This window comes from Triturus cristatus, chromosome 3_1, assembly GCF_964204655.1.
Source record: "Triturus cristatus chromosome 3_1, aTriCri1.1, whole genome shotgun sequence".
NCBI classification, from domain to species: Eukaryota; Metazoa; Chordata; class Amphibia; order Caudata; family Salamandridae; genus Triturus; species Triturus cristatus.
The window spans coordinates 292,232,295-292,257,025 of NC_140583.1; the positions used below are offsets into that span (position 1 = coordinate 292,232,295).

At 44.9% G+C, this 24,731-nt stretch overlaps 1 long non-coding RNA gene across 2 annotated transcripts in view; it reads left to right on the forward strand.

The window, feature by feature from the left end:
* The window catches only part of LOC146860121 (uncharacterized), a 234,414-nt gene that overhangs the window by 161,793 nt on the left and 47,890 nt on the right, over positions 1–24,731 (forward strand). Inside the window, exon 9 of one of the 2 annotated variants that reach the window (XR_014979100.1) lies at positions 19,914–20,082. The exons of the other annotated variant lie outside the window; for it this stretch is intronic. This is a non-coding gene — a long non-coding RNA (uncharacterized LOC146860121). The remainder of the gene's footprint in view (positions 1–19,913; positions 20,083–24,731) is intronic. 2 annotated transcript variants of the gene reach the window in all.

Sequence of the window (24,731 nt, forward strand, 5' to 3'; positions counted from 1 at the left end):
ACCACTCCTGTACCAGGATGACCTATCATTTCTGCTCAGGGTAGTATGAACGAGAATCTGTCAAAATACGTAGATTTTTTTCTTACAGCCGCATGTGGTCAGTTTACCATCTTATCTGAAAGATACTACAGATTTTTTGAACAAGATTAGGAATGTTGTTTGGTGTTCGGACTATTTGTTAGTTGTAATGGATATTGAATCCCTGTACACTAGCATAAATCACTGTGATGGAATCAATGCTACTAAACACTTCCTTGATAATCGGGACTTGGATATGAGAGAACACAATACCATGCTGTTAGAAATTATTGATCTGTGTCTTACTACAAATTTCTTTCATTTTCAGAATGAGATTTACCAGCAGATGCGCGGGGTGGCGATGGGTTCATGCTTCTCCCCAAGCTATTCATGTTTACATGTTGGCTGGTGGGAGGGGCACGTCCTCACTGCCGCCCACCGCCTCTGGTGGAGTCATGTAGTACATTATTGGCGCTACATTGACGATGTTTGTCTCATCTGGAAAGGAACCAAAGATGATGCTCTTAAATTCATAGAAGATATCAATGTTAATGACTTAAATTTAAGATTTACAGCTTCTATTGATGATTCTATGGTGGAATTTTTGGATGTTTTATTGTATGTAGACAAAGGTTTCCTTCATACTAAATTGCACAGAAAGATCCCTGCTGACAATTCGATACTCCATGCAGATAGTGCACATCCTCGACATCTTATCAACAGCATACCGTATGGAGAGTTCATACGTATCCGTAGAATATGCAGTTCCGAGATAGTCTCTTTACAGTGCCAAATGGATGCATTTCAGCGATTCCGTGAGAGAGGATACAGTAGGCAACAACTGACCTGAGCTTTAAATAAAGCCAATGATAAGCAAAGGGAAGTTTTACTTCAGTCACGCTCTAGTGGGAGCATTGACACTGATCTTTCAGAAAAAACTGTGCACCCAATTCGGCTCATCACTAGTTTTAGTACACAAGAACAAGCTATTCGCAGGATCATTTATTCAGAATGGCCTATTATTTTGACAGACAATATTCTTGGTCCTATTCTGCCAACTTTGCCAGCTATCACCTTCAGAAGAGCGCCCTCTATGTTAAATCTTGTTAAATCTATGCCTGAGGTGAAACCTGTTAAGAACTGGCTTACTAAAACTGGTTTCTTCAAATGCAGTTCTTGCAGAGCGTGCACATTTGCTAAAAACAGTACACATTATATAACAGCTTTTAGTGAGAAATTGTTTGCTGACATCTAACATGTCGCTCTGACTATGCCATCTACAAACTGAGGTGCACTTGTAATCTAGAATATATCGGCAGCACCAAGCTGCCGGTACATAAACGTATTCTTCAGCATGTTAGAGCCATAGTGAATTCTGACCCCAATTATCCAGTGGCCAGACATTTCAAGTCTGTACATGACAACCAATTGAAAGACTTGGAATACACTGTCTTAGGGTCTGTCCCCAATCCCGGCCGGGGTGGGAATCGTGACAAACTCTTGAGACAAAGTGAATCTCACTTTATTTTAGCTCTTGATACACGAGCTCCGAATGGCCTTAACATGAATGAGGACCTTCACAATTTTCTCTAGAGCCTCTTCCCCTATTTTTGAAAATAATTTTTGCATCGATATTTTTGTTAAAATGTTTTGCTTTTGTCCATCAGTGTTTAGATGCTATTGAGATGTTGAAGATCTTTTTAGACTATGTGAATGTATTTATCAATTGTTCTTACATTCACATTGATTTGCTATTTTGCTATGCACTTGCACTTTGGAATCACCTAGGCTTAGATGATTCAGGGTTTTTTTCCCCCTTGCTGCAAGTGTGTCGATTTGCTTATTTGCACAATATCACTTTGCATAGCACTGTTTTGCACAAGTTAGGCATATGGCACTTTCTACTTTCTTTGTTTACTATTAGCTGCATTATATAGCAAAGTATTTATCTATTATTAATAGAGTTACTGTCTCTTCATACAATGATGCAGACTCTGTGAATCATCACGTTAGTAACTATAATGTGGTACAGGAGTATTTTTCAGGCTTGGTTAGCTCCATGATATTATCTAGTGATTTTTCAGTCAACAAAGAATTGCACATGCATTTATATTATGGAGAATTTTTGCTGATTTTTCCTGTACTCTGGTGTGCTTGCCTGCATTTCAGATCATTAGAATTGTGATGATCTTCAAGTCTTTACAAACTTTTTTCTGGCAGTATGAAACTTTTCTTTTAATACAATCATTGATATTAATTATGACAATAACTGCCGCTGATTTTATTCATGTGAGTTGGTTGAGTTCAAGAGTTTTTAGCATTTTTTCTGGCATTCGATATGTTCAGTTGCTATGTATAATTTTATTCATTGCTGTGGTATTCGATATAGGAAGAAATTATTGCACTATGCATTTATTTATTGTACTGACAACATCCACTCACAGTCATCTGTTCTTAGTGTGGAATTTAAATTTTTCTTGCATGTTCCTTAATTGTTGGGAGTACCATTAGCATTGAACTGAATAATATTTCTTGCTCATATCGAAATATGCACTATGTAGATATTTTGCCAGTTGCTAAACTTTACTTCTACATGTACATTTTTTACTCTGTGATTGAAAAATAGGTGAATCTCAGTGGTTGCATTCTACGTATATGAGTCTGTTAAAGTGCTATAGTCTATCAGTTTTGTTGTTCAATTTTAAACAGTTAGGCTGTTTTCTTCAATTGTTTGTGCACATATTTCACTTTAAAAATTGTCAGCAACCGGAGGCGCATCATGTGATCAAGCTCCCACGAGGAGCGAAACGCGTCATGGAGGACACTGGTCCTAGCATTTAGTCATGCTACAATAAATTGCACTGCATCATTTGCAATTCTGGAGTGAGAGTCCGTTATTTTCCTTAATAAGGAGTGAGGAGGTCCGTGCCTGCGTTTTCCACCTTTTAATTTGGTGGAACAGGACGTTTCCAGTATATATATATTCACTTAAAAAACCATAGGTTTCACACACGTTATAGTTAGGAATTAGCATTTAAAAAACCTTGCAAATTCACTTAAAAAACCATAGGTTTCACACAGGTTATAGTTAGGAGGATATTTCTCTCGTAAAAAACCAATGAAATTCCCCCGTTATAGTTAGTTCAGATAACTATAACTCGCGCGCCCGCAATCCACTGCTGATGACGTCACATATTACATCACTCATGACATGGTCAGTGGCATCACTCATGACATCACTGATGACATCATCCTTGTGATAGAGTGGCGGTCGCGCGAGTTATAGTTATCTGAACTAACTATAACGGGGGAATTTCATTGTTTTTTTACGAGAGAAATATCCTCCTAACTATAACCTGTGTGAAACCTATGGTTTTTTAAGTGAATTTGCAAGGTTTTTTAAATGCTAATTCCTAACTATAACGTGTGTGAAACCTATGGTTTTTTAAGTGAATTTGTACGTTTTTTTAAATGCTAAGTTATGTATTTCTAAATAGATATATATTTTTTTATTTTTTTTACCGTGCGCGCACCCCGCGATTTTTTAAAAAAAAAAATGAAATGTATTTTCCCCCCTGGGGGGTCCTTCTGTGACCCCCTGACAAAGGCTAGGGGGTCAGGAACTCTCTTCTCTGCCCCCTTTTCACGTTTTCCACCTTTTGTCCCCCTTTCCTTTTCAGTGCGAGACAAAATGGCGGCCGACACTTCCTGATTTCGACCGATTCGAATGTTGACTGACATCTAACAACCAATCAGAATTTCGCTCGCGCACGGCACCGTGCGCGCACGGTGCGCGCGTATAGATATTTATATGCTTTTAAATGCTATTTTCTCAGGAAATACTGAACAGATTGACACCAGACCTACAAAAGGCACTTCCCTGACCTGAGGACTACCTCTCTGCCAAATTTCAAGTAATTCTGTTCAGCCGTTCAGGCTGTACCTTCGACTAAAGCTCCTATGGAAAAATGCATGGGGAAAACGCGTTTTGGGACCCCCTTTTTTCTCGCCCCCCGCTTGACGAATCACCCTGAGACTTTCAGGGTAGGAGCTGAGCGGAGCACCGCATTCGTTTTAAAAATTTCGCGAAGATTCGTTAACCGGCGCCAAAGTTATTCAAAATAGAATTTTGAGATTTCCTATGGAAACACGGTCCTAACTATAACTATCTACTGGCGGACCGCCAGTAGATAATATATATCGATAAGATATAGAAAGAGATAATATATAGCCTGGGGCAGACCAGAAACGTAATGTGTACTCTGTATGCTGCGAGTACACTGTTGAACTGGGTTGGGGGCTTGAGGGGATTGCTGTTAAATACACCGCCCAATATATTTTATGGTGTGTTCAGTTAAATACTTTTATAGAACCAATAAAAAGGTATTTAAAAAAAATGATCTTGCCTGTTGCTAAAAGTTCTAAAACTAAAGCAGACCCGTAAAAATGTCCACGAGTTAGATGATACATATATTTAAAATGCTATCAGTGTGGGGGCAATACGTTTTAATTATGTAATATCTCAAAGTTTTCAAATTTGCTGTGGAACTTAAAGAATTCACTCATTGTCAAATATTTTTCTGATATGGCGAAATAAGATTATCAAAGACTCTACAGAAATTGTTTCTGGATCACTCTCCATGATTTAAAATGCCAAAATCACAAAGAAAACTAGGTTTCTCTCAATCCTAATGTACCAAAGCCCAAAGGACGTCCACATTTCTGCCCTACTAGAAACACATTTCCTAAAATCCATGCAGCACCACTAATAACGCAAATTGCAACTAAAAGCCTTATCTGGAGTCCTCCATTTCAGAACATTTCAATCGAAAGTCCAGATGTCATAGGAGAAGAAATGGTGAAGCCGGATTATAAAATATAATGTAGCAGATATCTTCGCTTACCTTTGTAGATACTAAAACAGCCCTTACAAAAATATTGTCATTTACACCCAAAATGTTACGAGTGTCATTTACAATAGCAGTATTATCCAAAGGAGACGGCGTTCCCAAGTTGTTATTGGTTGGTACGAAGTAGGGCCTTGGCTTTGGGCAGAGCCCTTTGATTCCAACAGTTAATTACTTCCGATAGTACTGCATTATTGTTTGGTGTCGGAATGTCTGTCAGTGTCCTGCTCTAGAATGTACTAGCGATGAGGTTAGTATCCATTGATGTGTTGAATCTCTGGCAGATCAGTGGACATCTAGGACTGAAGAGGGAGCCATCATCTTCATAGGGGTGTGCATTGTATGAATACACATGAATTGATTAAACTTCGTTGTGGCTGTTTGAGACCGTTTTTTGTCATTTCCGAAGAAAGTAAAAAAGCTACTGTAAAATTTAAATACGTGGCCGCATCAGTCACCACTCCCACCTGCCCTTTAACTGAAAAGGCATTTTTGTCAGGATCAGTACATCTATGAAAGACAAAATGCCCACTTTATGTCGATATGCATATCTAATACTTATTTCTTTTTTGCAGTTTTATAGTGCAAACTCGACCCAAAGGTATGGGAGCGCTTTATACGAGCACAAGTTACATTACGCAAAGTACATTCATTGACTATGGCGTAATGTTTGATGCCGATGTCTAGAGATATGTTTTCGACAATTCCACGCCCAGAACCCAGAGACCTGTTGTTCTGAACAAACTCCTTCCAATATTCCCAAACGTATAAAGTGTGCAACTCACAGTTTTTCCAAGATTGCTTCTTTGCGGGAGCCCGGATAACCTTCTGATTTACCAGTATTTTGTCTGCCATTCCATTAACTGAAATGGAATCCACTGATATGCCATGGCTTTATTAAACTACTTCATTTATTATTGTTTTGTTACTTTTCTAAATACCCGTTTCACTCAAAGATTCAAAGATTCAAAAAATACTTTATTCGGTTTAAAAAACAAAAATCATGAAAGCAGCAACATCGAATTACAAATTTCACAGGAAAAATATAAAAAAGAAAAACAACGAGTCCAGTTATATTTCGTCAAAACCCATTGTTTTCCGAAATTTAAAAACATTTTTAAAAAAGCTTAAAACTACGGTAACAGTTAGAACAGTGTCCATTCTTTGTAATTCTAATAAAGCTGGGCGACATTTATTTAAATTCAGTTCTTTGAGGAATGGGATGATGAATTGCCTGCGAGGTAAAATGTAAAATTTACAAAAAAATAAAATGTGGATATCGGATTGGGACGAAGATTCATCGCACGGGCACAAGGGCAAATTAGACGACCATAAATTCATTTCTTGGAAGGTCAGAAGTCTAAACACAATATTTAATCTAAAACGGGTCAAAAGAAATTGATCATAATTTGACAACGGCAAAGTTAGGTATGGCTGTACTTTAGTGCAAGTTAACACAGAAAGGTGCAAGGTTACTGTCTTTTTCTTCACCTCCTCTTGCCTTCTTGTTTCGTCGAGGTATTCCATACATGTCTTGGACAATAGGTTTCTAGATATACTATCCATTGAGAGTGGGTCTTCGTAATATTGTTGACAGCCAATTTTAACCAAGAATTTCTTGACATAATTTAGCCAGTCAAATCTACCCACATTTTCCAAATTTAAAACGTCCTGTAAGACAGCCCGATTCATAGCACACTTGTTGTCCATACCCTATGCCACAAGAGGATGGATTGAATTCTGATACTATCAGATATGTAAGATAGACCAAGTTCGGTGTGACAAATGTAAGTTGCGACACTTTGAGGAACTGTCAGGATGTACCTCAAAAACCTATTCTCAACTTTTTTAATTGAATCTATATTGGAATACCCCCAGAGGCCCGAGCCATACATAGCTACCGAGATACATGTGGCTTTGTATATTGTTAAAATTTCTTTTATCGGTTTCTTACCCAGTTTTTTGATAAAAGTTTTCAGGGCCATTATAGTTTTTTGGAACAAAAGAGTTCTGGCCTTTACCGCACTGGTCCATGCCCCAGTGTCATGAAACAAGACACCAAGATACGGGAAGGTAGGAGTAATTTCCAAAGGAACATTATTCAAAAACATTCTTTTAATCTGCTTGCCAGATCCACTACCACAGTACATTGAGAAGGTTTTACTACAATTGACCCTCAAGTCTAAGCTAGACATAAAGATCTCAAATGAGTTAATCAGATTTTCTAGTGCCACGGGGGTGCGAGCCATCAGGACCGCGTCATCCGCGTACAGGAGCGCGAGGATAGACCTCCTCCCAACCTTAGGCGTATCCCCGCACTCCTGAAATAAGCGGCGCTACAGACCATTTATGTAAATCAAAAATAAGAAAGGAGCCAGGACGCAGCCCTGACGCACGCCCCGGCCCACCTCAAACCTTCTGGTGCACTGACCCCCAGTGCCAAAACGAACCGAGGCAGTGGCCCCTGAGTATAAGACTTTGAGAAAGCAGACAATGGAATCTTCCACACTTATCTCTTTCAGAATTGCCCATAACTTAGCATGTGATACACAATCGAACGCCGATGAAAGGTCCACAAACGTGAGGTACAAACGCTCGCCCTTTATCCTTATGTACTTCGATTGGAGGATCATTAAATTTAAACATTGTTCGACAGTGCCAATGCCCTTTTGAAATCCATATTGCAGATCACTCATTAGCTCATTTTCCTCAGCCCAGCTTTGTAATCTAGCCAGAATTATTCTCCCAGGGATTTTTATGGATGAATCCAGAAGGGAGATAGGTCTGTAACAAGCACAACTTTGTCTATCTCCCTTCTTGTAAATTGGTACAATGATCGAGGTGAACCAGGACGGGTTTAAACCTCTTGCCAATGCTGCGTTGAAAAGTTGTACCAGCATTGGTCCCCAGATCTCTATGTTTGCTTTATACAGATCTACTGGGATCCCATCAGGCCCTGCGGCCTTGCCACCCTTCATTGCTTTCAAACCCGCAATAACTTCCTCCAAAGTTATTACCAGACTTTCAGCCCCAACGCCCATATTAGCCCTTGCTGGAGAGTCAATACTATGGCATCCATCTTGGGACTTATAGAGAAGTGAAAAATGCTCTACCCAATCCTCCTCAGTGATAGCGATCTCTATACGCGCTTTGGAGTTATCGTAGAGGAACGGGGTATTTACGGCCCTCCAGAATGCAGATGCATCCTTAAGCTGTGAAGCTTTGCATAAAGCTAACAGGGCCTCCTTTTTTATAGTATTTTTCCTATTTTTTAGGGCTTCAATATATTTTTTCCTGCAACCTCTTATTTCAATAGGATTTCGAGGTGTCCTATGAAGTGCACGTTTTAGGTCAGTAAGAGACCTGGTACAAAGATTATCGAACCAGCTTTTCTTACCCTTTGCCCTCTTCCTAGCCTCCACCCACAAGTTATCCTTTACTGTGGAAACAATTATATTAAAATGCTCAATTATCATCTCGTGATTAGACTTTTCGTCCAGACAAATGGCAAAACTGCTTGGGCAAGCATTCAACAACTTACCCAGAAACATTACCGGGACTACCTTGCCCCACTTTAAGTTGTACCCATTCTGTCTACCTAAGGCTACGTCAGGGACAGTACACGCGAGGGGTACATCTTCATGCCCATCAAAAAAGGGGTTTTCAGCCTCCATTATTTGGGGCAAGTGATCACTTAATGGTAGATCCAAGATATTTGACTTGATAATCTTAAGGTGGTAGCTATTTGAAGCGATAATAAAGTCAATTGTGGACTGAGCTCCTCTATCAATAAATGCGGGCGCAAAAATGGTAGGTTTTTGGGCAATTTCGTTGACATATCCCAAGTCATACATAAACAATATGTCATTTAGTAAGTCCCCAAGCAGAGAATGGGCAAAATGAGTTAGATATGTCTCCTGTTCTATTGTTAAACCACAAGTGCCCTGTTTACCCCTAGGGCAAAGTTTGCAGTTAAAATCCCCTCCCCATAAAATCATGAATTCCCTGCCAATTTTGTCTATTTCGTGTTGTATATCCTCCCTCAGCATGATTAAGATGCTAGGGATTTCTTTCCTTGGAATATTGTTATAAAAATGTATAAGAACAACGCTAAGCCCCTTCTTATTTCTTAGGGTGATTAGTTGATAAAAGCTAGATTTTAGCTTAAACTGAATCTTAACACATTTAAGCTGATTAGAAACCAGGGTAAGTAAGCCACCCTTTGCTCTTCCATGTTGACCGCGCTCCGCCGGGGTAAAGAAACTTTTATAACCGTTAATGTGTACAGGATCTACAGACCAAGTTTCTTGAAAAGCCATTATGCCATGTCCGCCTGTGACAGTTTCCCAAGATGGATTTTTTATTCTCTCCTTTAGTCCTGCCACATTCCAAAATAGGAATGTACAGGTTTTCCTTATTACATTGTCCCCAGGGTGACATAGGGATCCTTTCTCCATTACTTTTTCAGATTGCATATGGTGGGGACCTTCATTATTTCCCCCATCAGTAGCATCTAATATGCTTAGAACCTTACGGCAATCCTTCCCAGTATCAGCGCAAGTCGCTCTAGGAACGATTTGAACTTGTAAATTGACCTCATTAGAAACCGCTGGCCATTGGACATTTGTATTTTCACTAACTGTATCAGCAAACCCAACTATACCTAACGATTGTCCATCACAAGTATCCTTCTTAAGTCAATCCACGCATTCAAGGCCTGAAAAAACATCAAACCGATTATAGGTTGGTATATTGTGGGCAAGTGGGACCATGCCTCTATTATCCCACAAAAAGTTATTTCCATGATTCGGGCCTCGGAAGCAGGAATAGGGCTGCCTGGGATGGAAATAAGGTAAATTAACTGGTTGCAGAAAAGGGGTCCGGCTATAATCATGATGCAGCAAAGCCGGCCAGTTAGCAGTGTGCCTTCTTTCCATCTGGTTCTTGCGATGTTGGGCTAAAGTGTATGGATAGAAGTAATTAAGATAATGTGTAGAGATGGAATCACTGCTACTTGGATCATACCAATCCCCAATGTGCCTAACGGCTCTATTATCTTTGAAATTTACAATGATCACATCGCCTATTTTATCTTTATGCCGGGCCCCAACCCAATTGCAGCGCCTAACATGTAATATTTCCCCATTTATGTGGGCAGGCAAAGGTCTATTGTTGCTCAACCAATGGGTAACTTTATTCCTTAGGGCTTGGTGGTCTTCCCTATTTTCAAGAGGGAGCTCGGGGACGCCCGCCATAACAATCACGTAAGGCGCAGCTTCTGGCGGTAAGTCTACTATACTGTGAGGTTGCCGATTTTTATTAATGGTGTTTCCGCCCTCACTGTCCTTATTAGCCTTAATGGCCTTATATTGTGATGGTGCAGATATTCCTTCTAAGATCAGGTTATCCGTTGCTATATCCCCTACTTTACTTTGGGGTTCCATCCTATGGGCAGACTTTTTGTTCAACAAGGGGGGGTTTGACACCTTAATTTGGGAGGGACAAGAAGATATTTGTCTACTCTGAGTAGGTTTTGGAGTGGTCGTGGGACATGGTGTGGCTGGTATTACCACTGTCTTCGCTTTTGGGGGCATTTTGCTAGGGTTCGTATTACCTAAATTTTTCACCAGACCAAAAAGTGCGAGTGAGTTTTCTTCTACCTTTTTCTCGATCAGGCCCAGATGCATGTTAATTGTCATAATCTTTTCAAAGAGGGGCTGCATTGATGATTTTACCAAAAGCTCAATTTTTTCCAAAAGGTCTCCCTCATTAAAAAAACGGTGGATGGCCTCATGGGGAATTGGTGGATCATTCGCGATCCTCAAAGTTTGATGTAAGTTCCTCTGAGGGTTTTCTGTTTCCCACTCTAATAATGAGCCTCCCCTTCTTTGCTTACAATCAGCTATATGTAGGGACATGTCTTCTGGGATTAAGGAAGATGCGAGGGAAAATCCAGGAAAATGTGATAACCCCCCTTCATCACTGCCGGTCGAGAAACTTGGCAGGAACTCACAAGTGTGATCAGGCGTACTAAAGGGATGATCATCAATACAAGGGCTAGCCAAGGCTACTCCCGCATCCTTCACAACCCCAGAGTTAGGTAAATCAAAGTGGTCCACCAATGAAATAGTGGAATTAATCGTTGATGGTGTCACAGTCCCTGTGCCCCCCATGACAGGGTTTAATCCTGATAATGGCTGCGTAAAAGATCCCCTTTTATGTGTAGTGGTTACTGCTCTTTTTTGGTTGTCATTCCTCCTATGCCTCCGAAGTGCTTTTTTATATTTTCTTGCCGGTCTAACGGATAGAGGGGCATGCTCAGAGTCGGTATTAGAGTTAACTAACTGTCCTGCATGTCTCTCGTCATGCACCTGAGCAGTAATCAGTGCAAGGTTCCCAGTACTAGAGGTGGAAATACTAGGCACGTGTGTGTCCATCAAAGTGAGGGACGACTCTTCAGATATTAGAATAGGCGTCTCCTTACCCAGGGAGGCCCTTCTAGCAGAATTAATCTGGTTTACCTTCTTAATTAGGTAATTGTCCAAGGTACCCACCCCATGCAGAGTAATCGCACTTTTACCTTTAGCCATCAGGTACTCTTGCTGCCGGACACTAACTACTAGCAAAACATAAATAGATTAAACGCGCAACGACTGACCCCAATGAGGCAACACTCACTACAACTGTGAGAACGGGATGGACTATACTTGCGCAATCAGAGTCTCTGGCCCAGTCCAGTCTCCTCAGGCCTCTGAGGGCCCGCCCTTTGCCCGGGCTTAGCCCGCGCGCGAGTCCGCAACGCGGGGTGTGGAGTTGAATTTAAAGCGCCTCCGGGCGCTGGAGAAGTGACGCTGCTTCCGGGCCACAGGAACCAGGGAGCCTGGGTGCTGTAGTCCTCTCTCACCCTCCCTCCACACTGCAGCCACGGGAATCTCAAGCGCGGCGGCGGGAGGGGGGGGGGGGGGGGGACACGGCAAGAGCAACAGCGATGGCAGGACACAGAGGCGAGAAGTCCACAAATCCCAGCAGGGGCAGTACTAGGTGGCGGCAAAATCACACCCGCTCCACCGGGTGCGGAGTTGAATTTAAAGCGCCTCCGGGCGCTGGAGAAGTGACGCTGCTTCGGGGCCACAGGAACCAGGGAGCCTGGGTGCTGTAGTCCTCTCTCGCCCTCCCTCCACACTGCAGCCACGGGAATCTCAAGCACGGCGGCGGGAGGGGGGGGGGGGGACACGGCAAGAGCAACAGCGATGGCGGGACCCAGAGGCGAGAAGTCCACAAATCCCAGCAGGGGCAGTCCTAGGTGGCGGCAAAATCACACCCCGTTTCACTCAAATAATGGCCCCCTTAAAACAAACCTCATCTGTCTGTAGGAACTCCTATAGGTACCTGTTCACACTTGATAAAATATCATAATAAATACATCAATTAATAGAAATGCCTCAGAAATTAAAAGAAGCAGGTTTCATATAGGAAAATAAATGCATCATGACAGAATGAATGTGTTGATGACAGATAAATACTTATACAGAATACCGTGTAAACCAAGTCATCCATTGATTCACCCCACAGAATCATAATAACATTTTGCCATCAAGTCTTCTGCACCAATCACTCCTCATTCATTTTTGACACGTGTGGCGGTGTACAATAGAATCTTGGACGATGTTTGCCCGTTTAGCATAGATTTGAGATCGTTTCTGATATATTTAGCTGTTATTTCGCGTATCTGACATATTGTTTCTTTCCTGCATCTCACTATCGGGTGAAACTGACACGGTGGATAGATTTTAGTTGTAGCATACCTCCTATGAGTACTAGTTTGTATATATTTGTTTATATGTGTATATGTAAATACAAAGGATTTTTACTTTATTTTAGGTTTCCTTTGTGCCCTTAGTCCTGATGAGGCTCAGACTAAATGGGCTGAAACGCGTCGACTTGATAGATGACAGAAGCCCTGACAATTTTCACTCTGATAAAAGAGAAATCCACATTACCATGTAAAATAGAGCGGGGTTTAGACGCATTACTCCCCAGATTGGTGTTTAGATAAGGGCTATCTTGATGATATGGGTTGCGAACCATAGTGATTTGAAAGAATTGTTTATCGCAGCCCCCTAAGAAATTTGGGCAACAAGGATTCTGTCTGTGAGACAGAAGACATTATAAGATTGTCGATGTATGTTGAATGTATATGTACATAATTTTTGTATTGTAATTTATTTGTATCACTTCTTTGTATGTAAATGTAGATATTTGATGTGTTTTTTGACAAATATATGCATAGAGACAAAGCATCTAGATCTCAGTCCGGTGTGAGTGTTTTTTTAACAAGATAAATGTTACAAAGAGAATAAGTTCTCCCCTGAATGATTAATTCAGGTTTCCTCCAGGTTCAAAAATTGTCTCTTTTGTTAGATTAATTCCGCCGCACTATCTTTTGTTCTTTGCCAATCACTCCTCAGGGCCAGACCTCACTGGTATCTTAACTTGTCAACAAGAATGAAGGAAGTGAGAAAATGGACATTGTGTTTGCTCCACTTCTCAGAGCTGTACAATTGCTACATCAAAAAAACAGAACTACCCCAATCTTAGTTACGTCTCTCTTGGCCCTAATCTAGAGAAGCATCAGCCCTAATTTTTAAAAGGACTCTCACCCCCCAGTTTTCTTAATGGCATGCTCCACTATAGAGTCCTTGCTCAAGTAACTAGTGAGTTTGGGCAGCTCTACTTTGACCCTTTAAGGGAGCTTTTTCTATGTAATGGAAGAATCTCAATTTAAAATGGTCTAGGGCGACCTGATGGACAAACTTTATGCTTATTAAAGGAGTACTCTGGAAAGATTTAAATCAAAAAGCCTCCTGGCCAGAGTCTCGCTCTCCACCCAAGCAGCTCCGCTATAGCCTCGTCTGCCGCTGCCCCTGACACCTCTCTCCCAGGTAGGTGTTCAAGGCCCTCCTCCACCCGCAGGCTCCTGCCTGCGCCTCATCCCTGGTGGTCCAGTGGGAGAGCCTTGCTCTTCTGCTGTTCCACTGTTGTCTGTCTGAGTTGTTGTGCCCATTTTGTCTTTATGTCTTTTGTCTGTCTCTCATAGTAATTGTATTATCATTTTTGTGCCTGTTTGTCTGTGACTGTTCTCTGACCTTTTCATTCGTTTTTTGTGCCTGTGCCCTTGTTTTCTCCTCTCTGCCCATTTCTCGTGGCCCTTTTTCCAAAGCTGCTCCCCCGCGGCACCTTCCCTCTGCCGTTCCTGTCTCTCAGCTGCGCTTCCCTATTTAGTAGCGGCTGCTGCGTGGCCGCGTGGGGCTGGCACGCTAAAGGCAAGCCTGTCTGCCCTCGTTCTTGACCTGACCGCGACCAGTGCCAGAAACCCTGGATCTCCGTCCACCTCCAGCTTCGACTCATCCGTCCTCCTCGCTCTCAGCCGCGGAAGGACCAACAACTGCTATCTGTCTACACCGAAATCCACCCACGGCCAGTTCTCCTGCAGACACTGCCGTCGAACCTTCACCACCCTTTACACCCCCTCGGCCGTCACCTCCATGCCGAACGCCAACACCAGCGAAGCCCTGAGATGCATCCTTCTCAAAGTGCGCTACCTGCACAGCCATGCCGTAGAGGTCTGGGACCTCCTTGACACCATTTCACCTTTTGTCGCATTCCTCATGGAAACCTGGACCAACTCCACTCTGCCCTTACATCGCCACAGACCTCCCCGACAGATACAAGATCCAGAGGAAGGACTGCCCCAACTGCCCGGGAGGAGGACTTGCAATCGCACACAAGAGCTCCCTCCGACTCACCACCTCCAGCACGAGCGACTCCTCGTCCACCACCGAACACCTCCATTTCCTGAAACAGACTGGCCCCAGAACCACCCTATGTGGCACCGTCGCCTACAGGCCCCCCGGACCCTGAACAGCGTACACCACTACCATAGCCAACCTCATTGCACCCCACGCCATCGACTCCAAGATCACTGGAGACCTCAACTTCCAACTCGACAACCTCAACAACCCCAACTCCTCCACCCTTCTGGACAACCTCGCCAACCTCGGACTGAAACAGCTCGTCACCACCCCCACCCACATGGCAGGACACACCCTCAACCCCATCTTCGCGAGAGGGAACAACATCCACTTCAGCCACACCAAGCAACCCCTCTGGATGAACCACCACTGCGTACACTTCCACGTGGACAAACTACTGCCCCCAAACATGCACCCCGCCGACCGCGAAGGAACTGGAGCAAGGTCACCGAGGAGCCCCTCAACTCCACCCTCAACCGCAATGCCCCCTCCACCTCAACCGACGCCAACCTCGTAGCCAAAGAACTACACAGATGGATCACCAACTGCGCAGACGAACTTGCACCCCTTCGCAACCCCGACAGACAGTGCCCCAGAAAGGCCACCTGGTTCACCGCCGACCTCCAAGAATCCAGAGCACCTACAGACGTCTCAAGAAGAATTGGCGAAACAGCAAAACTTGTTGTAACGATCGCACCGTAATCGCATGCATTGTAACGCATGATATAATGGCTGTTTCCCGTACCCAAAGAATCAGACTGCCACCCTTCCTCTCCGAACCCACAGAGATCAACTGCGGAGTACCTCAAGGATCGTCACTCAGCCCTACATTCTTTAACATCTACATGGCCCCCCTCGCCACCATCGTCAGACAGCACGGACTCAACGTTGTCTCCTATGCTGACAACACCCAGGTCATCCTCTCCCTCGCCAAGGTTCCCATCACCACCAGACTCCGCTTCCAGGAAGGAATGGAGGCAGTCTCATCCTGGATGAGCAGCAGCTGCCTGAAGCTCAACTCGGGGAGAACACAGAGGTCCTCATCCTAGGACCCTCCCCCACCGCATGGGACAACACCTGGTGGCCAACCGCTCTCAGCAGCCCACACACCTCCAAGGTCCATGCCCGGAACCTCGCCATCAAACTCGACTCCTCCCTTTCCATGCCCCGACAGGTCAATGCCATTGCCTCCACCTTATTCAACACCCTCTGCATCCTTCGCAAGACCTGCAAATGGATCCCCCCGAATCAAGAAAGACCGTCACCCACGCACTCAACCAGCAGACTGGACTACGGAAATGCCCTCTACCCCTGAATCAACAAGTCTCTGCTCCGCAAACTCCAGACCATGCAGAACACTGCAGCCAGACTTTTGTCCTTGTCAATGTATGCTGAGGCCATCACCCAACACCTGCAAGACCTCCACTAGCTTCCAGTCGAGAAGAGAGTAACCTTCAAGACACTACCCCATACCTACAAATGCCTCCACAACACCAGACCCCAGTACCTGAGCGAGAGAATCTCCTTCCATGTACCCAAGAGAAACCTCCGACCCGCCGACCTCGCTGAAACCCCACGCATCCGCAGAGTCAGAACGGGTTGAAGGGCCTTCTCCTACATCGCAGCCAAGACCTGCAACGAGCTCCCGATCGACATCAGACACGCCACCCTCTCTGCACATCTTCAGAAAGTCCCTTAAGACCTGGCTCTTGGACTGACAGGAGCTGCTTACCACCCCCCAGAGCCTTGAGACCCTCACGAGTGAGTACTGCGCTTGACAATTCCGATTGATTGATTGCCTGAAAGTGATGCTGTTAGAGGGTGTAATTATATTAATGTATATTGTTTACGTGTTTCAGCCTTTTTTTAAAAAAAAAAAAAATATTTATAAAGCATAACTCTTGCTCCAAAGGAGCATCATGGCGCTAGGAGGAAATTTAGTTGGGGTTCCAAAAAAAGTTGCTTGATATAACGGGGTGATTAGATAAGTGATAAGTACAGTGAGTGGAGGGCTGCAAAAATCCAGGTTTTTAGAAGTTTCCTAAAAAGAGGTTTTGATTGCGTGGATCTCAGATGGTAAGGAAGGAGGTTTCAGGCTTTGGACGCAAGAGCAGCCAAAGATTTCTGCCTTTTGTCTTACACCTTTTGATTGCCTGAAAAGCTCGGTTGGATTTTTTCAGGACCAGTATACAATCCGCTTAGTGTTCCAATAGGTGACATGATGGTCTTTGATTAATGCCCTCTTACTTTGTGGTAATTTTAACATGCATGCATTCAAACTCTTTTATGCATACCAAAATTACAAATCAGAACTGATAATTCTCCTCAGTTTGGTATTTGCAAGCAATTTGCTCTGGCTCCATAAGAAATTAGAGGTGGGCAGACCTTGTCACACATTTGACAAAAGTCGTCGTCTAGCTATATACCTTGTTTGGTCCTCTAAATCATGCATCTTGTTCACTGGAATCTTGAGGCGCCATCATGAACTGCACGCTTGCGTTTCTTAAAGGAGTTAAAGCGGGATCCCTTCACTACCACCACCTCCCCTAAGCCCCAGACTGTCAAGGCCAATGTACCATAGCAACTCTGGATGCTGAGTACACTGATACTGTGCCCTTGTAACTTGTCAATTTGTATGAGGTGGAAGCTGGTGATTCGATTTTTGTTACACACTTGCTTACCGCCAAGCTTGTTAAACGTCTGTTTAAATAAAAATTGAGCCATCCTCTAAACCGCTATATGCAGTATTTGTAAAGACGTTATCTTTGTGCTGAATCTCTCTCTCTCTGACTTTAATAGCTATAATAAGGGCAGCCCGAGCAGGTTAGGCTGTTGCTCCAACTGCATTAGCTCCAGGACGGTTTTTTATTACTTGATGGTTTATTGTGAAAGGCTTGGGGCCAGGCACAAAGAGAAGTCCAAATTAGGGCGTCGCGTTCATACGACTTGTACTATGCTACAAATATTTGGATTTTATTAAAAAAACATACTTCAGTTTATGAAGCACGTATTTATGACTCATTCACAATAAACGCCCAAAAACTTTTAATCTAGAACTGAACAGGATAAAGAGCTACAGTTAAAAAAATGCACTAAGAAAACAATTGGCAATTTATTAAATTATACAATCCTACAGCTTTTGGCATCACCTTCTTAACCGGGAAAAAACAGGTTCTGCCTCCTAAACCAAATAGGGTCTTGCTGGCACGGCAACACGTGGAGGTGTACCAAGAAACATATCTGAATGTATGCAATGCTCAATTCGTGTAGCTGGTTGTTAAACATCTACCATCTATTGTTTGCGTCCAAGACGTGTTTTTTCATCATCACTTTGATACAAAGCAAGCAGAGGCGTAACTACCAGTGGAGCAGCAGGCGCAGTGGTACCGCGGCCCAGAGCCCTGAATGGGCCCACTGAAGTTTGATAATTGCTATATTTTACTACTGCAATAACAGTCAAATGGGCCATTTTCCTTGCTCGCATCAAGGCCAATGACTTAATTACTGACAACAAGACAGGGAAAGACAGTAAAGTGAGAAAGAAGGAACAAGAGAAAGATAGGAAAGTGGTGACAAATGGGAAAAGCAGAGATGACAAAGAGCCTGCAGGAGAGAGATAAAGAGACAAGAGTGTAGAGTGATGGAAGAAAGAGCGACGGATAGGGAGGAAGACTACACAGCCTTGGTACTCCGCAACCCTGACAGTTGTCATGGGACCCAACAGCCTCCTAAGAAAAACATGGGGCTCTTGCACTTGTTTGTTTTTTCACACATTAAGCGCAGGATTTCAAGACTGCAATGTAGGAGCAGATTTAGCCCTTAGAGGTCTTTACTTGGTCTGTTAGACGACCACTATATTTTGACTTCGCCACAGTGGTAATCTTGGTGCATTCACAGGAGCCACAGTTATAGCGGTTCCTTTGAAGGTATTGAAAGTTTAATGCACAGCCACCATCTTTTCTTAATCGCCCCTACATTCTGGGAGATTCTTTTCAGCGTATGGCTTAATTTTTTTTTCTATTTGTGATGGGCAGAAAATATGGACATCAGACCATCTATGCTAAATAGGGTGTGCTGTCTGATGCCGTTACTCAGACAGAACCTACAAGGCCATCAAAGTAAGATTTTCAAGCAGAGCACAGCTGTTAGAAAACTGGCCGTCAGCCCAACTCAAAATAGGGCTTGCAAAACTAGGGTTTGGGGAACAGGGTACTTTATCAACATTTGTGAAGGAGTACCCTGTTTGCCAAACTCTAAATCAGGCCCTCTGTCTCTATTTGTTCTGTCAGAACTTCTAATAAAGATGTGACTTCATCTTTTCTTTAGCCATGTCAGAGACCGGCACAAAGGACTTTTGCCAATAATTTCCTCAAGTTTCACAGATGAAGAAACAGTGTCTGGTGACACAGATAGGCGTGTTAAATACTGTAAGGTGTAGTAAAGACAGAAGCCATAAGATTCATTACTTTGTCTTAATATATCTTCCCTCAGAATGTGAGAATGCCCACCACCCTCCCTCCCAACCATCAAAACCACAGAACGTTCTATATCCCACACGCAGAACCCACGTGCCCAACAAGATAGAGGATGAGAAAGGGACAACAATGGGAAACATCAAGGCAATGGCATATCATTTACTACATAAGGAAAACTATGCTAAATAAACATCACAGACACTACATCTCCACTGCTCCCTTTTTTTGAAAAAGGGAAAGTATTACAAGATCCTTACATTTTGAAGGCATTCCCACATTGCAGAAAGGTCTAGCATTAGATCTATGCTGGGCATTACCTATATGCCTCACACCATCCCCAACCGTGCAATAGGCGGTAGGTGAATGAACCAGTTCAGTGACCAGCATCTGAGGGCATGAATAGAAACCAGAATTGTTAGCAAAGCTTTCAAGACTGGCACTGTCACTAATATTGGAATGCTGTACTCTTTCTACCACAGATGATCTGACCCGTACATCACGAGACACATTACACCATCTGCCATTTTTTAATCTGATGGCTGAACATGATGTTTTTACCAAGCGTAAGGGTTCTCCAAACTTGTCATCTCCCAACCTTATTTTAGGGCACCTGATCCTTTCCATGTCACCTACTGTTATGTTGGTCTTGGTTACTGCAGAACTTTGGTCGTGATACTGTTTCATTTTGGTTTGTCTTTCAGCAACAACATCATGCAATCTGTCATTTGTTCCATGAAGGTTGCCATTATCAACAGCAGGCTTTTTTACAATAAAGTGAACTTAGCTTTGTAAATGGTGGTCGTCCTCAACAATTTAAAATGTGTGGTACCAATAACATTATGGGGAGAGGTATGATGGGCCCAAAGATGGGTAAGTAATGCACCCTTTACAAGTATTTTCATTTACAATGTCAATTGATTGGTTTCATCAATAATTCGATTAGCACGTTCAACCTGCCTCTTACTTTGTGGATGATACTAGGACGATTTACAGTGTTTGATTTCAGAGGCTGTTAGAAATTGGGTTTTTGTTGGCAGAGGTATGGCCCGTGTCCAAGCAGGAACAACAATCCTAGTCCTTTGGTTCTCAGAAGAAGGCGATATGGGAGAAAGCACAGGCCATCAATAGTGGCTTATCGTCACTGGCTAGATCCATTTGAGGCCATAATCTAAAGCCCATGGGATCAGTTATGAAAGCCAAACTGTTGCCAACCTTTACATACGGATCAGAGATCATGCTGGGTGACGATGCTCTTATGTTAGATAAATTGATAAGAGCCTATAAACAAACCTTTAGGCTCCCCAAGTCGGCCTCTCCTGAGCAGATCCGCCTAGAATTCCTGCTTGCAAAACAGACACTTGGTAGACAGGCGGCGTTCATAAAGATTTGTCATAACCTGCGAGAAACAGCTGAAAATACCCTGGCTAAAAATTTCCTAGCTAACGTAGCGGAAAGTTTCAATTCTATTAAGGACTCGGAGGCGAGGATTATGCCTTCTATTCCTCACTTTATTACACAGCAGCCAATAGTAAAACAATAGACTACATTTCCCATCAAACCCTGGGGAAACTGTAGTCAAACAAAATAACCAATCGGCACTGTCCACAGTCCACCAATAGGGGTCCTCCAGCACCCAGATAGTCTGCTCTCACTGGTCCTTCCTCCTCTTTCTGAGTGCGAAGTCCTCCAGCCGAACTCCTCAGACATCCTGTTTGTTGGAGTCAGACCCTACGGAGGCAAAAGGAACCATCAATCCAAGAAGAGAAACAGATGTCAGCAGAATACCAGCATGATGCTGCATAGAACAAAGCAGACAATAAAGCAATTCCCAAAACCCCAAAATGTGTTACTTACTGAAATACGGGACGGGAATCCTGAGATGATCCCTAGGGCGGGATAATCCTCGCCTCCGAGTCCTTAATAGAATTGAAACTCTCCGTTACGTTAGCTAGGAAATTTTTCATTCTATGTCAGGACTGGAGGCGAGGATTATGCTAGTTCAAAGCCTGCTCACCACGAGGTGAGCCATATCTAGCACAGGCTTGAAGTAAAACCTCTTAAAGGTTGAGTCCGAAGACCAGTCCGCTACGTTGAGGAAATCCTCTAAACGGGCACCCAAACCGAAAGCTTTGGAAGCCATAGCCCCTCTAACCGAGTGGGCGCCAAACACCCTAAGGTTGATTCCTGCTTCCTGCATAACCCACCGAACCCATCTGGCAATGGTGGGGGAAGAAACCGCCTGAAAAGGCCTGCGGAGAGAAATTAGGAGCTGACGCTCCCACGGAGGACAAAACTCCTCTGTCATCTCCTCATAAGCTTTCAAGCAACGGACCACGCACAGCTTGGGGCAATCCGGGAATTCCGGGTAGGAAATCACCCTTGTGTGACACTTTGTACTTCTTGAGAGAGTGAAGGTCACCCCCGAAGGAGTGAACATCCTAGAAGAGATATCCAATGCTCTCACATCAGAAACCTGTCTGCAAGACACCAGACAGAGTAACATAGCCAATTTGTCTGACAGCTCCTTCATGGACAGAAACCTGTTGGGCTGCCAGGAAAGGAACAAATTGAGGACCTGGTTGACGTCCCATAAGGCAGAGTAACGGGGTTCCGGAGGTAACGAAAGCCGAATGCCCCTGAGGAGTCTACAGACTAGGGGATGCTCGCCAACCGGAGAATTGTTCACAGGCACATGACCAGCCGAGATAGCAGAACGAAAGGTGTTAACTGATCAGTAAGCAAGACCCTCAGACGCTAAATGGGCCAAAAAATTCAGGATTTGAACTAAATCCGTGTCCATGGGATTGCAACCCCTTCGCAGACACCAACGGGACCATCGGCCCCAAGCGGATTTATAACGCTTGACAGTACTGTTTGCCCATGCTTTAGCCATGAGGTCCCCAGCTGCTGCCGAAAGGCCCGGGACTTCCCATCGTCGCCGGTAATACTCCACGCGACAAGTCGTAACGAGTTCTGCAAAACCAGAGGATGAGGGACCCCGTCGGGACTGAGGAGAAGATGAGGGAACAGGGGGAGTAGGATTGGAGAATCCCAGGAAAGTTCCAGAAGAACTGGAAACCAAACTTGAGATCTCCACAAAGGAGAGAGGACTACCAGCTCTGCTCCCTGGCGCCGGACCTGAGCCGTTACCCGAGCCAGCATTGCAAAGGAGGGGAACGCATACCCGGTTTCCAGGCTCCAATCCTGGAGAAAGGCGTCCGTGAACACCGCCAGAGGGTCCGGCCTCCAACTGAAGTAACGAGGCAACTGATGGTCGAGCCTCGAGGCAAACAGGTCGATCGACAGCGGACCCCAAATTTCGTTCAATCGGCGAAACACTCCGGAGTCTAGCTTCCAAAGACTGGAATCCTTGAAATTCCGGGATTGAAAGTCCGCCACCAAATTCTCCCGACCCGGAAGATACTCCGCTGTCACCGCGACATGATGCTCCAGGCAGTACTGCCAAAAGCTGGCTGCCAAGTCGGAGAGGGCCTTGGATCTGGTGCCTCCCAGATGATTGATATAGCGGACCGCTGAGATATTGTCCATCTTGAGAAGTACAGAAGACTGAATGCGATCCCTGATCCAACAACGAACGGCGAAGGAGCCCGCTAGGAGCTCCAAGCAGTTGATGTGTAAACTGCGCTCTTCTTGAGCCCACAAACCTCCTGTGGAAAACTCTCCGCACCTGGCACCCCAGCCCCCTCATGGTGGCGTCGGATTCGATAACTAAATCTGGAGCGGAACCAAAAATGGCGCGTCTGTTCCAAGCCTCCATGTGTTGCAGCCACCAATGAATCTCGTCCCTGGCTTCCCCCGACAAGACAACTTTGTGTGAGTCAGGGAGCCCTCTGCGGAGGTAAGACGCCTTGAGGCGTTGGAGCGCGCGGTAATGCACTGGCCCCGGGAAGATCGCCTGTATAGAGGTGGAAAGCAAGCCCACCACTCGGGCCAGGTCCCGAAGGGACACCTGAGCTCTGGCCAGGGTACGACGCAGCTCGTGACGGATCTTCGCAATTTTCCGAGTGGGAAGGCTGAGAGAAGAAGACCTTGAGTCGATCACGAACCCGAGAAACATCAGAGACTGTGAAGGAGAAATCATGGACTTTGTCTCGTTGATTACAAACCCCAGTCCTTGCAAGAGATCTACCGCTACCTGAAGATGATGAAGAAGGCGACGCGGGCAGGCGTCCATGATCAGGATGTCGTCGAGGTAGACAATCATTCGAATACCCCGAGCACTTAACCACTCCACCACAGGGTGGAGGACCTTGGTAAAGCTCCAAGGGGCCGACGAGAGGCCGAACGGGAGAGAGGCGAACTCGAAAACCTGATTGCGCCAAAGGATCTGCAGGAAATGGCGATGGGGGGGGGGAGATCGGGATCACCAGATAGGCGTCCTGCGAGTCGAGGCGAACCATCCAATCGTTGGGGTGCAGCATGTCGTGAAGAAGATGGTTACCATCCATCTTGAAGTGGTGGTATACCAGCCACTCGTTGAAACTGCTCAGATTGATCACCGGACGCTTGCCACCGTCTGTTTTGTCGACAAGAAAAATATTGCTTAAGAAACCCCGCGGGTGAAGGTCTGCGAGAACGATCGCCCCTTTGGATAGAAGAGAGGAAACTTCCTCGTCTACCAGAGAGGAGTCGTGGAGGGAGAACAGGAGGGGACGCAGCCTGGTGCGTTGGGTAGGAGTCCCCTGATACTCGATCCGAAAACCTTGAATGGTTTGAAGAACCCAAGGATCCCCCGTGACAGAAGTCCACGCCTGGAAAAAATTCCCCAGCCGCCCCCCTATTTTTAGAAGGGAAGAAGGGAGTAAACTCACCGTTGGAAGAGGTAGCAGCTCCTCGGTAGCCTCGGCCCTTGCCTCGCTTGCCTCTTGTGGGGTAGAAGTTGCCGAAACGGCTTTGATCCTGGTACTGTCCTTTAGCGGGGCCTTGCCCACGTGGCTGGTTGTTGGAACCATGGCCGGACGAGCGGCCCCTGCCTCGACCGGCCCCCCGGAAAACCCGAGGGAAGATCTTTCGAATGGTCAACTGGGCCCTATCCAAGGAAGTAAACGTGTTGACAAACTTCCCAATTCCTTCACGAAGGGCTGCCCAAACAGGCCCCCCTGGGCCACTGCACCGGCTTCAGTATCTGCAAAGTCCCCCAGTTTGGGGTCCACCTTAATCAGAAGAGTGCGCCGTCGTTCAGTTGAAATCGCGCAGTTCGCGTTGCCCAGGAACACAATGGCTCACTGGGCCCAGCCCGACAAGGATTCCGGGGAAATGAGGGAACAGATGCCTTCGCCTCCTCCGCCATCTCGAGGATCTTAGTTAACGGGCCCAGGACATCCAGGAGTTTGTCCTGGCAGGACTGCCAGGAAACTATCGATCCCCTTCTTGGGATCGCGCATGAACTTTTGTAAGAAAGTCGCCATGCGGGAGTCAATTTCAGGAGTCAACGCGACTTTGCCCTCCAAGGAGGGGCGAGGGCACACAGCCCTTAAACAACTACGAGCCTCCCTCTC